Here is a 12,455-nt window from a genome sequence, read left to right as displayed (position 1 = left end):
CAGAAGCACTCAGGCAGGTTGAGGTGCTATAGGAATGGTCTGACCATGAAACTGACAGAAGTTTGGCGTTGACGAGGGAGGGGAGAGACTGAGGGTGAAGAAAAAAGAAGAGGCAGAGAGGCAAAGAGAAGGACATGAAAAAGAAAAGAAAAAAATGAAGACGAAAAGTATCAAATGTCTGCGAAAGCAGAGAATGGTAGTACACCTAGGTATCGCCATAGTGGGGGTGGCCAGTGACATCCGTGTGTAGGGTGTGCAAAGGATGGGAGAAACTGCAACCTATATGAAATGGTACATAGGGAAAATACAACAATGGAAGCTCTCGGGAACACCTCACAGAGCGGAGGGACTGCAATTAGTAACCTGAGCTTAAGTTTTACATAGAAGGGACTTGAGAACAATATAAATGGCAACAAAAAAACCCCACGAGAATTGAAATACTACTTGAAATGGAACTACTTCATCAGGAGCAGATGAACTTAAAACCTATGAAAAAGTCGCTAATGGGGGGACGTCCTTAAGGGAAATCAGTTGACAGAGCCCCGTGTCCACTGCGGCCGGTGGGGGGTGTTGAAACAATTCGTCAGAAATGAGGGGGGTCAAACGCATGTGAGTGATAATGTAATAAAAATTGGAAGGGGAGATCAGTGGGGGAGGGGGATCCAAATAGGCAGGGCGGACAGGACACAAGGGAGGGGGGGGGGGGGGCAAGGGGAAAAAAGAGGTGATGGAAAGGGAAGGAGGAGGACAGGAGGGAAGACACAACCATGTCTATATGGAAAAGTGTATGGGGAACCCCATGGTGGCATTCCTCCGCAGGAGAGGAGGACACAAGTCATGTGAATGAGGACAAGTAACTCCCACTTAGGGAAAACAGTGGTGAAAATGGAAGAGAATCAGATAGAATGTCAGTCTCCTGCGGGTTGAGAGGAGCATGTGGTAATGCCAGAGTTGCAGTTTACAGTGAGTCTTCTGTTCCCATAGCCAAGTCAGGCAGGGGGACCACTGAGAATCCTCGGGGTTTACCATGTCGGGAGGCTGAAGCTGTAAATGGTTGAGTATATTGTAAGTTTATTTTAGAGACGTGCAAAAATGTTATAGTTTCAGTGCCTTGCTCTTCTGAACAGTCTGGGAGCCAGGTCAATATTCCTGTTTTTATAAAACTGGTCCACATAAAAAGCTCAAATCTCCATCCTCCAATTCTACGTGACTTGTGCATTAACCTCCTGATGTCTCCTGTGTATGACCTGCAAATTGAATGCATCAAGTGCATCATTACCAAGCTACATGTTTAAACACTCTTAATACCAGCACATTACTTCATTTGCAAAAAATGTTTGTAAATTTTTTAGTTCATCTTTTTCATAGTAAAAAAAAAAAAAAAAAAATCTCGTAATAAATAGCACTAAGATTTCTATATGTCTTAAAAAAACAAAAATCTAAAAATAATTTGGGTGTAGTTGTGCATGAGTAATTGTCAGCCAATGTATCACAGTACTGAAAAATGGCCTGGACAGTAAGGGGGTTTAACAATGCGGGCCCTCAAGTGGTTAAACTTACGGTACATTTCTTTATCGTTCATTGACAGATGCAGCTCCATGGTCGTCTTAACCATTGGGTTATGCTGCCCCCTACAGGAGTAGGACACTAGGCAGGAAACATTTTTACCATGCCTATGGGGCAGTCCCTGCAGGTCTCCCAGTCCAGCCAACATGTTCAGGTTATAGCTCCACGTTAGGCCTTGCAATGACAGAGCCCCGGTGGATGGGGGCTGGCCTGCAAGTGAAACACCTTGGAGGGACGCACTCGACCTGGTTCAGCCTGAGTCGCAGCGGCCAGCACCCCCACCCCGGAATGGAGAGGTAGTCTGTCCAGAGTGGTGTCCACCCGATTGTCGTTTGTATGGTGAGTAGTGTCCCCCCAAAGCTTTGGAGGTCTCAGGGCAGATGTGGGCCCCTTCCCGGGAAGGTCGGACCCTTGGGTACCCCCCATTCCCCCTAGCCTCTCTGTGTGTACCAGGCTCACCAAGTGTCTTCCCCACCTTCATAGAGGTCCCCACCTCAGTCAGCGACGGGGGGTGGGGGGCGCTGATGCCGCTATAGCGGATCCGCTGGGGGGGGTTAATCCTGGTGAGGGTCCCTTCCGGGGACCCCCCAATGCCACTAGATTGTTGGAACTCTCAGGGGGTCCTGGAAGACCGCATGGCATGCCGAGGGGGCTGCAATTTTCCTGTAGAATCGTTCAGCTCCATTTTTTCAGAAGTTCCCATTGAAATGCATGGGTGGCCATGTTTTTGTGGTTTCTCCATAGGAATGCATTGGGCTGACTTTTCCCAAAGTCCGCAGACGCTGGATAGCAGGGAGTAGCTAGGCCTTTACTCTAGTGATGACCCAGGTACTTCCTGTTCATGTGGGGATCATTTCAATGCACAGCGGACCAGTCCTATTCTTCTCCATATCGAATGGTGGTATGGTCTAGTGGGGTCCCTGTAGGTTTCTCTCTCACCCTGCTATCTGCAGTGCTAGTGGCTGGGACTTGTAGTACTGCTGGTGCAGCGGTGCGGGTCCATTTTTTTTTTTTTTTTTTTGCAGTTTTCTTAAAGTGACACTGCGCTATTCCAGGGCTCATATGGAGTCCCAGGAACAAGTTTCACCTACAGATCCCCTCCTTGTGGTTGCGCGGACCTCCAGGTCGCAACCCCTGTCTGCCTCTACAGCAGTTTTGGAAAAACTGGTGTCAAAAGTGGATTTGGTCTTAAAAAATACCACTAGTAAAAAGCGCCCTATGACTTCCCCTGCCTCTCCTGTATCCTCAAATTTTCAGGTAGATATGGCCGCCGCGGACACAGGTTACCCTGAGGGTTCTGCGTCATCGCACTCGGATGGCGAGGACGACATATCCTCATCTGCAGCCACACAGGGAAAAAAAAACGTGCTGGTGGAGGCACTTAGTGTCAGTGCGGTAAACTCTAAAAACGGCGGATGATTCTGCAGCGTCAGGGACGCAGGTGTCTTTTGGCACTCGCAAATCCCAGAAGTCGGGCAAGGTTTTCCCTTTCCTGGATCTTTTTGATAAAATTGTCTCTGACCAATGGGGGCGCCTCAAACAGATGTAAGTGGTGCCGAAGCGTTTTAGGAGGCGCTATCCATTCGTGGACGCTGTATCCACAAGATGAACCATTTCACCGAAGGTGGACTATCCGGTCTCCAGACTAAACAAATCTACTGTGGTCCCAGGGGAGTAGTCCCTGGTCTTTAAAGACCCTGTGGATAGGATTGAGTCTCTGTCCCGCCACTTACATGTGATAGCGGGCTCAATACTTAAAACGATCTTCGTGATTACTCTGGTGTCCCAGACCATAACGGAATGGGCAAAGTTACTAAAAAGTGACCTGGAAACAGAACAGCTCCCTCCGGGCCTGGCAGAGCTAACAGACCAAATGGTCCAAGCCCCACTATTTATATGTGATGGTAAAGCTGGTCTGTGCATCAGGCTTCAAAAAAGGCTCGATCAGAGCTCCTTTTTGGGGGGCCACTTGTTTGGATCCTCATTGGATGAACTGATCAAGGGGCTTACAGGTGGGAAGAGTAATCTTCTTCCTCGATCCTCCAAGGGCAAGTCACCACGTAACAGACAGGGGCCTTATTTTACAGCCCACAGGCGGCCCTTTCGTGCCTCTGGCATGCAGGAGAAAGGTTCCAAGCCATTTAGGTCTTCTGGGGGTTCCAAGAAGACACGGTCGGGTAAGCTGAGAGTAGGCCCCCCCCCCCACATCTGCAGGCAAATCCCTGTCTGCACGAAGGGATGCCCTCACCCGTATCTGGGGTGGGTAGACGTCTTTTTTTCTTTCCGGAACCATGGACCTCCTCGACTCAGGACAAATGGGTCCACAAACTGATCCAATCAGGTTACAAGATCGAACTCTGGTCCCGACCGTCGGACTGATTTTTCCCGTCCATCTCCACCTATCTCCAGATCAGTTGCATGACCTACGAGGGGCGGTATAGGACCTGCTGTCACAAGGGGTGGTTGTACCGATTCCCCCGGGATCGCTTTCAAGGGTTTTATTCAAACTTGTTTACTGTTCCCAGAAAAGAGGGAAAAGTGCTTTGAATTCTGGACCTCAAGGCTCTGAATCACTTTGTGCGGGTTCAGAGGTTTCGAATGGAGTCCATTCGCACGTTAGTGGCATCCCTGCCCCAAGGGGACTTTTTGGCTTCTATTGACATCAAGGATGCATATTTGCACATCCCTATTTACCCTGGACATCAGCGTTTCCTTCAATTCGCTCTAGTAGAGGAGCGTTGCCCTTTGGTCTCGCCTCCACCCCCCCCCCCCCCCCCCCAGGGTCCCCACAAAAGTGTTGGCTTCGGTATTGGCTTTACTACGACAGCGGGGGTTTGCGGTCCTAGGGTACTTGGATGACTCTTCTCTTAAGAGCGGATTCCCACTCAGTTCTGGTGCGCAATCTATCTAACGCAGTCCGGACTCTGCAAGACTTCGGTTGGGCTATCAATTTTAAAAAGTCTGCTCTGGTCTCAAACTCCATGTTGGTTTAGGGTGTTTCTTCCCCCAGGAAAAGCTGCAAAAGTTGCAGAGGGCGATTTGTTTGCGGTTATCCAGCAACCTGTCCTCTCTGCGGACTTGCATGCAAGCCCTAGGTCTGATGGTGTCTACCTTCGAGGCGCTTCCATTTGCTCAGTTCCACTCGAGACCTTTGCAAAGGGAAATTCTTGTCAAGTGGAACAAAGATCCAAAATCCTTGGACAATATTGAGTCACAGCACAAGGAGTGCATAAAAGGAATGCTCTTCTGTGGTGGCTTCGCTCATTGGCCTTACGCAAGGGCAAGTCTTTTCTCCCATTGTACTGGACCACGGATGCCAGCCTGTCTGGCTGGGGAGGAGGGCTTGGGAAGCTGTGTGTCCAGGGGACCTTGACAGTGGAAGACTCCAGACTACTGATCAATATTTTGGAATTCAGAGCGATACAGCTTTGACTGAGTCACTGAACAGATTGCCTGCAGGGTTGTCCAGCTCGGATTCAATTGGATAATGCCACGGCCCTGGCTTACGTCAAATTATCAAGGGGGCACCAAGAGTGTCTTGGCGGCCCGGGAGGTGGCAGAGATCCTGAAATGGGCAGAAAATTTTGTTCCAGCCCTCTCTGCCGTGCATATCCCAGCAGTGAAGAACTGGCAGGCACCTGAGTTGCCAGGTGTTGGATCAGGGGGAATGGTTCCTCCACTCGGAGGTGTTTCACCTGCTGTGTGTCCAGTGGGGGACACCCGACGTCGATCTGTTAGCCACTCAACAAGAAGGTACAGAGGTTTGTAGCCAGGTCTCGGGATCCTCTGGCCGACGCCACAGACACACTGTGGTGGCTCCTTGGGGTCAGTATCGGCTGATCTCTGCGTTTCCTCCGCTGAAACTCCCGCCGAGGCTTCTGCGCAGAATAGAGGTGGAAGAGATTCTGGTAGCCCCAGACTGGCCTCGCTGGTCTTGGTATGCAGATCTGGTAAGATCGGTCGCCCATGCTCATTGGAGACTTCCTCTCAGCAAAGATCTGCTGTCTCAAGGGCCAATCCTCTATCCTGCTTTACAGTCGCTGGCTTTAACGGTGTGGCTGTTGAAAGCCAGGTATTGAAGGATAAGGGTCTTTCTGACTCAGTGATTCCTACACTGTTGAATGCTAGAAAATCTACCTCCAGGAAGATCTATCATCGTACGTGGAAATCGTACATCTCATGGTGTGAATCGCTGAAGGTGCATTCACGCTCCTTTTCGGTAGCTAGGATTTTGGCTTTTCTCCAAAGAGGGGTTGAGCAGCGGTTGGCCTTGGGTGCCATTAAAGGCCCAGTGTTGGCTTTGGCTGTGTTTTTCCAATGCTCTTTAACTATGCATGATTCGCACTTTTATTCAAGGGGTTCGCCATATGGCTCCTTCGATACGGTCCCCGTTACCTCCGTGGGATTTTAACCTGGTACTGTCTGTCCTTAAAAAATATCCCTTTGAGAACATTAGTGAGATTCCTCTGCTTACACTGTCACAGAAGGTAGCCTTTTTGGTGGCTATTACCTCTGCTCGCAGAATATCTGAATTGGCGGCGCTATCCTGCCATTCACCTTATCTGGTGGTCCCCTAGGATAAAGTGGTACTTTGTCCTAATCAGTCGTTTCTTCCTAAAGTGGTTTCTGATTTCCATTTGAATGAAGACATTGTGCTGCCTTCACTCTGTCCTAAGCCCAAGCATCCCAAGGAAATTGCCTTGCATTCTTTGGATGCGGTTCGTTCAATTAGGGTTTACTTGGTGGCTACTGAATCTTTCAGGAAATCAGACTTTTTCTTCTCACGGAAGATCCTTGAAAGAGGGATTGGCTGTATCTGCTGCGACCATATTCAGATGGATCAGGCAGACGGTGGTACAGGCTTATTCGCTCCACCTTTCCCTGTGAAGGCGCATTCTACTAAGGCGCTGAGTGCTGCTTGGGCTTTTCGCCATCAGGCGTCAGTAATGCAAGTTTTCAAGGCGGCAACCTGGTCGTCTTTGCATGAAAATCTACAAAGTAGATGTGTTGGCATCCTCTGATGCTTCTTTTGGCCGCAAGGTTTTGCAAGCTGTTTAAAAGAGAAAATATTCTCTTTTGAGGGTTTCTGTTTCTAGGTTGTTCCTGGTTGAGCTCCATGTTCACTGGTTGGCTAAGTTTAGCCATTGGGGAATTACGTTCTTTCTCTGCGTTGTTTTTGCACCCCTCATGCAAATACTGCTTTGGGACTTCCCAATGGTTAAGAAGAATATGAAGCTGCGTCTGTCAATGAGCGCTAGAGAAAACTGGATTTTTGACTTACCGTAAAATCCTTTTCGCTGAAGTTCATTGACAGATGCAGCAACCGCCCCTCTGTTTCTGAGTGGGATGTTTTTTTTTTCCTCTAACACTGCCTGCAACAAAACTGAATCCTATAGCAGAGTGTGGGTGTATGCCTGCAGGGACTGTCCCATAGGCGCGGTAAAGCTTTTTCCTGCCTAGTGTCCTACTCCTGTAGGGGGCAGCATAACGCAATGGTTAAGAAGAATTTGGAGCTGCGTCTGTCAATGAACTTCAGAGAAAAGGATTTTACTGTAAGTCAAAAATCCAGTTTTTAAAAAAATATATATATTATATGTTAAAACTGCAGAGTCTTAAGGAGAATCGGGTCTCTCACTGTTCTCTATCCTGACAGCCGCCATGGAGGTCCCAAGCGAGACAAGTGAGCCTGGGGAATTTGGCTGGGGGAGTTAGAAAGCACCTTCATGCACATTTAAAATCACTTCAACTACATAGCCAGTAACCTTGAGTGAGAATGTAAATTGACTCACAGCCAGGATTTGTTAGCATCACCACCAGTGTTATTGTAATGTTATTGCAACGTTGGTGGCACAAGTTAAAAGCAACTAGTGTAAGTACCCGAAATTTTAGTTTAGGTTTTAGCCTCTTGAACTTCCTTGTACAGAGAAGCTGAGCCTAGTTGTATTAACTGCAATATTGAACAGACAGGTGTCCAGTCCTGCCAGACCAGATTGTGTATCTCAGGACTGAATGATCGCAAATACAAATCATTTGGCAAGTGAAACCTTTTACTAATGGTTTTCATCTGTCTATTTAGGCATTTTTCTGGAGTTTGTGATGCTATGAGTTAAATTTGCTAAACGCAAATGGACTGCACTTTGCAAGTGCAGTTGCACTCATTTTTCCCCCAGAGCTTAGTGAATGTGGTGAAGCTCTGCTGACTTCCATATCCATATTAGAGTTTTAAAGTGTCACCACAGGATGACACTGTGGACACTCAAGTATATCTGTGCCTTGTCCTGTTCATATAGAGGGGACTAGAAAGAGCGATTCAAAATAGACTTTGTTGGCACGAAAACAGGACACAATGTCATAAATGTTTTGTATTTTTATCCAACAACATTAAAAATTATAATGCAAAAAAGTACAAAACATTGTTAAAAAGTTAGTAGTCTGACAACCATTACCAGTGAATCCCACCCTACCACACAATTCAAGGTATAACTCATAACCCAAAGGAGGAACCGTAAGTTTCTCAATAAAAGCTTATATGGTAGAACTTGATATAGTGGTATATTCCAATGGCAGTGGTGGGTTCACATAAACACGATAACGTTCTCTACATATTTTGCGCTGTGCTGCTTCTTCCGGAGAGCATCGTTATGTGAATTAATCAGACAGTCTATAGGAACAGAGGGATATGCATGAATTTCATACAAAACAACCCAATTCCATTACATCAATGCTTTTAACCACTTTAATACAGGGCACTTCCCTCCCTTCCCGCCCAGGCCAATTTTCCCCTTTTAGCGCTGTTGCATTTTGAATGACAATTGCGCGGTCATGCAACACTGTACCTTCACCAAATTTATGTCATTTTCCCCCCACAAATAGAGCTTTCTTTTGGTGGTATTTGATCACCTCTGCGATTTTTACTTTTTGCTAAACAAATAAAAAAAGACCGAAAAGTTTAAAAAAAAAAAAAAAAAATTTTGTTTATGTTATACAATTTTGTAAATAAATAATTTTTTTCCTGCACTGATGAGCACTGATGAGACTGCACTGACAGGCACTGATGAGGAGGCACTGATGGGGTGGCACTGATGGGGTGGCACTGATGGGGTGGCACTGATAGGTGGCACTGATAGGCGGCACTGATAGGCGGCACTGATATGTGGCACTGATAGGTAGCACAGATATGCAGCATTGGTGGGTACTGATAGGCGGCACTGCTGGGCACTGATAGGCGGCATTGATGGACACTGATAGGTGGCACTGACGGGCATTGATAGGTGGCACTGACGGGCACTAATGGGCACTGATAGGCGGCACTGGTGGGCACTGATGGGCACTGATGGGCGGCACTGATCGGCACGGACAGGCGGCACTGATGGGCACTAATGGGCACTGATAGGCGGCACTGGTGGGCAATAATGGGCACTGGTGGGCGACACTAAAGGATGGCAGTGATGGGCACTTGTGGGCAGCACTGATAGGGAGGACACTGGTGGGCATCACTGATGGGGAGGGCAATGGGGGGCTCCCTGAGCCCTGATTGCCATCCCTGGTGGCCATAGTGGGCATCCCTGGGGTCATAGTGGGCATCCCTGGGGTCATAGTGGGCATCCCTGGTGGATCTAGTGGCATCCCCCCCCCGAGGGTCTGCACTGGTAATCAATGATCTGATTACCAGTGCCGACCCCCCCCCCCCTGTCAGGGAAGCCGCCGATCGGCGCTCCTTTACTCGTGCCTGTCAGGCACGAACTAAGGAAAGCCGATCAACGGCTGTTCCTATTTACTATGTGACCAGCCGTGATTGGACACGGCTGATCACATGGTAAAGAGCCTCCGTCAGAGGCTCTTTACCGAGATCGGAGATGCAGGGTGTCAGACTGACACCTCGCATCACCGATCGCCGCTCTGCGCGCCCCCGGGGGGCGCCCAGAGCGGAGTTATCCTGCCGCCGTCATATGACGTCCGGTCAGGATAACTCAACCACATTCCCGCCGTCAATCTGTAATAGGGCGGGCGGGAAGTGGTTAAATGTATAGCAACTATATTACATCAAATGGTATATCCTATATATATTGCTTGCAAATGATCACATATCTTACCAATGGTGAGACAACACAGATAATCCAAAAATTTGGTGTTATAGTACAGCGGCGGGTCAGCATGTATCTACAGCCCAAGCCAGATGGAGGTGGGGGGGGGATATTTACGGTAAGTCTAGTCTTCCAACATATATATATATATATATATATATATATATATATATATATATATATATATATATATAAAGGGTATACATATATGAATAAAGTCCCTCAGGAATCAAGATTCCCATATTGGTGAGAAGAGAAAGATTGTCCTGTATCCTTACAAAGGTGCTAGTAAGAGGATAGATGTTTTAAAGAGAGTATGCGGATAGCAGCAAATTGTCTACACAGGGCGCAGGTTCTTCTATAGAATACTAGGGGTTTTTCCAAAAATATATATGGCAATTCACTCCAGTGGCGTACTAACGGGGGGGGGGGGGGCGGCCCGCCCCGGGTGCCACGCACTGGGGGGGGTGTCAGGCTGGCCGGCATATCTGTGTGAAGGAGCTACAGCTCCTTCAGTCCGCGCTGCTCGCGGGGGCTGCGGGAAGAAGGTGAGCACTGAGCAGCCTCCTCCTGTGTGACTGTCTGGATAGGAGAGGAGATGGGACAGCTGCATATAGATTTCTCCTGCTGCCGTTGAATGGCTGATTCTCCTCTCCCTCCTGCAGTCAGCGGCAGCAGGACTCGGAATATGTAAAGATCAAATCATTTATATGCAGTTGTCCCATCCCCTCTCCTATACAACTTGCTGGCCCCCTAGTGCTCTCCAGCCCCCTCCCAATGCTCTTAGCACCCCCCTTCTCTTAACACCCCCCCAGTGCTCTTAACACCCCCCCACTCTTAACACCTCCCCCCAGTGCTCTTAACATCCCCCTGCACTTAACACCCCCCCAGTGCTCTTAAACCCCCCCCCCTCTGCTCTTAACACCCCCCTGCCCTTAACACCCCCCCCAGTGCTCTTAACACCCCCCTGCCCTTAACACCCCCCTCCAGTGCTCTTAAAACCCCCCCTGCTCTTAACACCCCCCCGTGCTCTTAAACCCCCCCCTCTGCTCTTAACACCTTCCCCCCTGCTCTTAACACCCCCCCAGTGCTCTTAACACCCCCCCAGTGCTCTTAACACCCCCCCAGTGCTCTTAACACCCCCCCAGTGCTCTTAACACCCCCCCAGTGCTCTTAACACCCCCCCCCAGTGCTCTTAACACCCCCCCCCAGTGCTCTTAACACCCCCCCCCAGTGCTCTTAACACCCCCCCCCCCAGTGCTCTTAACACCCCCCCCCCCAGTGCTCTTAACACCCCCCCCCCCAGTGCTCTTAACACCCCCCCCCCCCAGTGCTCTTAACACCCCCCCCCCAGTGCTCTTAACTGGACCCCCCCAGTGCTCTTAACTGGACCCCCCCAGTGCTCTTAACTGGACCCCCCCAGTGCTCTAAACACCCCCCCCAGTGCTCTTAACACCCCCCCCAGTGCTCTTAACCCCCCCCCCCCCCAGTGCTCTTAACCCCCCCCCCCAGTGCTCTTAACACCCCCCCAGTGCTCTTAACACCCCCCCAGTGCTCTTGACACCCCCCCCAGTGCTCTTGACACCCCCCCCCAGTGCTCTTGACACCCCCCCCCCAGTGCTCTTGACACCCCCCCCAGTGCTCTGAACACCCCCTTGCTCTTAACCCCTCAGTGCTCTTGGCACCCCCCAGCTCTCCTTAGCCCCCCAGTGCTCTTCAGCTCCCCACAGTGCTTTTCATCTCCCCCCTATGCTCTCTGGCTCCCCCAGTGCTCTCCGCCCCCCTGTGCTCCCTGGCTCCCCCCTCAGTGAGTTCCAGTTCCCCCCATGCTCTCCATCCCCCTGGTTTTCCCTGTCCTCCACCCCCTGCGCCTTCCAACCCCCCTACAATGCTTTTCAAACCCCTCTTGATTCTCTCCAGCCCCCCCCCCCCGCGCCCTTCAACTTCTCCAGTGCTCTCTGCTTGCCCTGTGCTCTCCGGCCCCCCTAATGCTCTTCTATCATGTCTGCAGTCTCTGACCTTCTTTTGTATCATGTCTGCAGTCTCTGACCATCTCTTGTATCATATCCTCAGTCTCTGACCATCTCATATATCATGTCCTCAGTCTCTGACCATCTCTTGGATCATGTCCTCAGTCTCTGATCATCTCTTGGATCATATCCTCAGTCTCTGACCATCTCTTGGATCATGTCCTCAGTCTCTGACCATCTCTTGTATCATGTCCGCAGACTGACCATCTCTTGTATCACATCTGCAGTGTCTGACCATCTACTGTATCACGTCTACAGTCTCTGACCATCTCTTGTATCATGTCCTCAGTCTCTGACTATCTCCTTTAGCATGTCTCCAATCTCTTACTCAAACTTAAACACATTGATAATAGTATTAGCTATCTGTTTATGCCAAAGGTAGGACTGTGCAGGGGAGGCAGAGAGTGCAAAAGGGGAACTGTGATTAGAGAGACAGGGGGGGCAGACTGCAAAGGGCACTGTGATAGGGGGGCTGTGAAATTTGTGCAATAAATATTCTTCGAGACATTACAAACTTTTCCGGGTGTTTTTACATTTTAAAGTGGGGGGTGCCAGATATAGGATCCGCCCCGGGTGCCAAATGCTCTAGGTACGCCACTGATTCACTCTAAAAGAGAGGGTAGAAGCCATATAAGGATACAAACATTCTGTGTATGAGTAATATGCCTCAGTGATAATCTAGTGTATTCAGCCCATTTGACATAGTTCAAACTATTAGCATACCTGATTTACTAGAGAATAAAGCCTGTGCCCCTCAGAGTATGCACGACCAAGT

General features: G+C 49.4%; 1 protein-coding gene across 1 annotated transcript in view; it reads left to right on the top strand.

Moving 5' to 3' along the window:
• PWWP3A (PWWP domain containing 3A, DNA repair factor) overlaps positions 1-12,455 on the top strand; it is a gene marked incomplete at its 3' end in the record, with an annotated part of 223,337 nt that overhangs the window by 210,005 nt on the left and 877 nt on the right. The gene's annotated exons all lie outside the window — the stretch shown is intronic.

This window comes from Pelophylax lessonae (genome assembly GCF_965119305.1).
Source record: "Pelophylax lessonae genome assembly, chromosome: 1".
Lineage (NCBI taxonomy): Eukaryota > Metazoa > Chordata > Amphibia > Anura > Ranidae > Pelophylax > Pelophylax lessonae.
This window is presented reverse-complemented; position numbering and strand designations above follow the sequence as displayed.